A 5,142-nucleotide genomic window follows, 5' to 3' on the forward strand; every position below is an offset into this window, starting at 1 on the left:
CTGGCTGTGCATCACTAACACACAGAGGTGCCTCCCCGAAACACCCTTGGCTGAGTTCCTCTGTCATTAGCAATGACCCCATAGGCTGTGACAGCTTTCGGCGAGTCCTCAAACCTCAATAAAGCACCCAGAGTCTCCGTAACAGCCCTGAGGACGTCGGGCTTGACCTCAAGTTTGAAAGAAGGAAGCATTAGCCAGCTTATTTCTTTTAAGGAGTTTGAACCCAAATGATGAGCTTCAAGCTACCTACTTCAGCGTACGCGTGGAGAACCCGTGTACGAGCAGTGCTGCAAAGCGGGAGTTAACCTCCCACTCCAGAGCCTGTAGGCTGTGGTTGAGCAAAGGTTGTACCCTGATCCCCACTGCCTCTGACCCTGCAAATGGTGATGTGGGTGCTGGCATCCCGACCCTGCCCCGTATGGGTGCCGCACTACCGTACCGGGTGTGAGAAGCGTCAGCTCCAGTTAATCCCGCAGAAATGCTGACTCCAAAATGGTTTGGTTTTGTCTGAAAAACATAAAACTGGGTTTGAGCTCAGACCACAGCCGATGGGTTTACACTCCTGGCCCCGCAGAGCAAAGCTGCACCCTGGGCAGCACCGGGAAGGGCTTGCTGAGGGATGGGAGCACTCCAGCAAAGCCAGCCGGGGAACGCCAAGGGCTGCTGCTGGTTCTGCTTCAACCCATCGCTGCGAAGGAACAAGCTCCAACAGTCAAAGGACTTCCTGCCAGTACAACTGCACCTAGATGGAGACTCTGCCAGTACAGTTATGTCAATCAGTTTGGGGAAAAGAGGAAAATTTCATTCTTCTGCCAGCAAAATTTTAAATGATAGATCAGGCCAAAACTTCTCTCATATTTACAGGGAAGTCCAGCGAAAATATCCTTTTTTTGACAGACTTACTTAAAGCATGTGGCATGGAGACTGAAAATGCTATCAACTATTTGACTGACAAGTGTCAGCAGCTGTTCATCCAATTTGTTTTAGATTTCAGCAACTAACAGATTCTTTCCCCTCTGCTGTAATGCATGTCTCCTGGCCCATAGGCATCTTAGAAATTGCTTTTCAGCCTCTCTAGTGACCAAAACGTCAAAAATATTAGAAGACGATTTGTGTTCAGAAGCATAAACAGGCATGCAGCAAAGCAAAGATGATTTTGTCAGTGTTCAGGCTGTGTTCTTTTCAAAAAAGTCACAGCAAACCTAAGGCAAAAATTACTCCTCGAGGCTTTAAAAGAAACAAGCTAAAGCAAACAAAGCGCCCAACAAATCAGCACAGGTTAAACCATCAACTACCAAGGGATAAATCACCCATCTAAGGGCCAACCAAAACGCAGCCGAGCCATATTCCAACCTCTGCCAAGCTCACAGCTCTGCGCTACCGCCGCCGCCACAGACCTGCTCCGTGGTGTCACGATTCAACGGAGCCACCGCTGCGTCCAGCTAGGAGAGTCCCTTGAGCCATTCACAAAACCCAGCCTTCTTCACCTTAGGTCTCGCAGCGCCTTCAGAAACTCTTTGATCCCTGACTGCATGTAATATAAGTTACAAGTATTGCGCTCGCCACCCATCCTAAACTTGCTGGGCTAAAAAGCCGGCGTGACACCGCTCTCCAGTGAGCCGTGCTCAGCCGTGTTTCCTTTATTCAAGCATGTTTAGGCTCCCGAGCTAAACCTGAAGTGATATTTTCCTCAGCCTTTCTAAAAGATGCATATTCCATTTCAAGTTGTAAATCTGCATTTGTTGTAACTATGCAAAATATGGGAGGGAAAAAAAAAAAAAAAGAAGTGCAGAGATTATATGCAATCTGCCAGCAGAGTTGTGTGCCATGAGGAAAATGCCTCACAGGTCAAAACAAAGAAAAACACTGAGCAACAAATTAGTTGCAGGCAGTAGCTAATATGGAGATCAAAAGATTAAAATCAACATGCAACGATGAAATCGCTGGAATAATAAGAGCACTTAAGAAGATTAAGTCAATAACAGAGTCCAGCAGTACAAAAATAAGATTTTGATTATACTGTAAAATTTGATATTGGGAGAGCAAAAGCAATTACAACCACGACAGGCTTCGCTCTCCCCGCCTTGGACCATCTTGGCTCATTTCCTATGCAAGGAATACAGTTGTTGAAATAAACGGAAATGTTATGACTCAAGTGCTCGATTCAAAAACAAACCAGGTGGTCAGATCAGCTTGGGGACTGACAAGACGGGGTCTGGAAAAGGAGGACTTGTTGCAGATCCCGGAGGATACGACAGCTGGGGGGAACAAAGGCCACACCGTTTAGGACTGCTTTCGGCGGAGTGCTCCACAAGCAGCTGATCTCGGGGGCTGTCCCAGGCTGGAGAGGAGAGGCACGTGCTGGAAGGGAGGAAGGAGGAGAGAGATAGCACAAAGGCTCGAACTGAACGAGGTGGCGAACTCTGGAAACAGGGAAGGGGGGTTTTCTATCCAACTAAACCAGCAAAGACTGCAGGTTTGGGTTTGTGATGTGCATCAGGGCACAGCAGCCTCCCAGCCCACCTTCACGTCAGGGAGGTGTCCCCCACAGCCACCTTCCCTGGTGCTGGAGGTCTCCCACTTGCACAGCCCAATGGGGGTGGGAAGGACAACCCGCCCAGGGGCAGCTAATGCTCCCCATGACAAATCTACCCTTGGTCACCCTGGGTGCGTAGGCAGGAAGAAGTCAACCGGTCCCTCCAACACACTGGCCATGGCCATGACCCTGACACCAGCCTCATCCACAGTCCGCAGGGCCAAAGGCCTGTGGCGTTCCCGGGAAGAAACGGTCACACCGTTGATGGTCTCCTCACCTGAGGAGCTTCAGGGCCCTCGGTGGGCTCTGCAATGCTCTGATATTCATAAGGAAGAACCCAAGGAGCTCCTCTGCTCCCCAGAGCTGATGACTTGCCTGGGCTTTTCTCTAAATTGCTTCTTCAGCATCACTAACTCCAGCCCCACCCCAAAAATCACAAGCTAGGCTCATAATTAAATCAAATAAATAAATTACCAGCTATTTTTACAGAATTTGTGGGTGTTCTTGAACATTCAGGGAGTTCTTGGGTCGTGCATTGAAGATTTTTCCTGCAATAACAAGGATTGGGCTCTGATTGTTGGGGAGGATTTTTAGAGGTTCTTCTAGATCATGTTTTCCTGGGTGAAATTGGCACTTTTCTTGTGCCCAGGTGGCACAGCAGCAGTTTTGCCAGTCAACCTCCGAGTCCTGCCAGGCTCTCTCCAACGCAGCCACCACCAACCAGGACAGGGATGCAGCCAGTCCTGCGTCCACCGGAGGTAGAAGAGGAGGTGCTGCCGTCTGCTGTCACCTCAGCACCCCACGGCCCGTGGAGCCCTGCGCTGCAGCGAGGGGGGACATCTGTGACAACAGATCAAACAAGGGCAAACACAGCTCTCAACCACGCGGCACAGCCAGACTGGTCAACACCAGATGCGGAGCGGGTTGCAAAAAGATAGCGCAAAGGTTGGCTTTGGAAAGAATCTTACTCTGTATGATTCTTTTTTAATTAAAAAAGCAAGTAATTTTGAAAATGAGATATTTTTCTACCTCATTAAGGGGAGAATAATTCAAAACACGTGGGGTGTGTCCCACTTTCTTTTTTTTTTGCCATCCTTCTTCCGAGTGAAAAAGAGAAGGAATAGGAACACGAAACTGAAGTGGGCTTCTACCCGTTTTCACTGCTTTTTGCTCCTTTTTCTGAAATGTTTTCAGTAGGAAAGTGAGAACAAGGCCATCCCCCCATTATATTCTCCTTCTCTACTTCCTCCCACCTTTTATCCTAAATAGAAAATAAGGGGAAAAAACACACAAACCCAGGAAAAAATTTGAAAGCTCCCACTCTTTCAAAACAAGAAAGTACAACATTTCAAAACATTAGGAAGGGACTCAGAAAGGAAACGCAGCACTGCTCCATCACTGCGACGTGAAGAGTGACTATTCCCAACAATAAGGATGGAGAATGGCAGCTCACCCCTTCAAGAATTTCTTGCTTGCACTACTGGCCGGGCTGACTTCGGACACGATGTGGACTCCGACGACTTCTCGGTTGCCTCCCGGGCCAGACCAGTCTCACACCTGGCACTAGACTTCACCCATGATGTCTCTCCCCACTCCTCACAGGCAGGCAGTGTTTTTGGGGCATAAAGCCTGGCTGGGATCGAGCCGTTAGTTACCATTCCTGTTGACAGGCAAACTAGAATAGGCTCTGGCTCACTTCCTCCAAGCTGCGGAAGGAGGAATGAGCCGAGAAAAGAGTTCATTCAATTGCTTCTGTTTGGCAGCTCTGCAGGACTCTCCGCATAGACAGAAAGAGATGTGGCAAGTAAGGAGTTGCCATTTTTAGAATTACATAAGCCAGTTTGATTGCCATCGAGGCACTCTGTGCAGCTCCTGCCACGGTGCCCTGCCAGTTGCTCTGCACTGGGGCTAGATTTCGAACAGCTTTAGGAGCAGGTCAGATACAAGACCTGGGTTAAAAATGTCAATGCTACCCCTGTCATCACGAACAAAGTCGACCAGCACAGCCATGCAAGGACTCTGAGATCAAGTGCTTCCAAAATCCCACTGACCGCATTTGCTCTGGAACCCAAAACCAGTAGTTTCATTATGCCCCCTAACAAAAAAAAAAGAATTAACATTATCTCACTATGTATACGCAGTAATGTGTGCGTAACTCGGTGAACAGGCTGAAAAAATAGTCTGGAGAGACACAACACCTCTGCTCCAGCCAAGGTGGCCTCGCTATGGCTTGCCCCTCGCACAGTCGTCGTTGGGACATGACAGCAGGGTCACCCCACTGACCCAAAGGGCCTTGCAGGGTTGAGGCATTGGTACCACTTCCCTTAGGTGAAGTACCAAGGTTTCAAAGGGAAGCAGTCAAACAGGTAACGACCCCCTCCACCCCAGCCCCAAACTTTGCCAACCGCATTTCTCCATTCATCTTCATCGCTCGCTGATGTGTCCAAAAAGCGTCTGTCTGTGACCACTGCAAACTGCAGTCGGGCCAAACACCCTGGGGCTGCCCCTGGGTTGCCCTTTGAGGCTGTAATTGCCACCTTGCACCAAGCCAGACCCAAACCCGGCACGGTGGGGCCAGGGCCCCGGCAGCACCGCAGCCCAGTTCC

The sequence above is a fragment of the Eurypyga helias genome, unplaced genomic scaffold (genome assembly GCF_000690775.1).
Source record: "Eurypyga helias isolate BGI_N326 unplaced genomic scaffold, ASM69077v1 scaffold6122, whole genome shotgun sequence".
NCBI lineage: Eukaryota > Metazoa > Chordata > Aves > Eurypygiformes > Eurypygidae > Eurypyga > Eurypyga helias.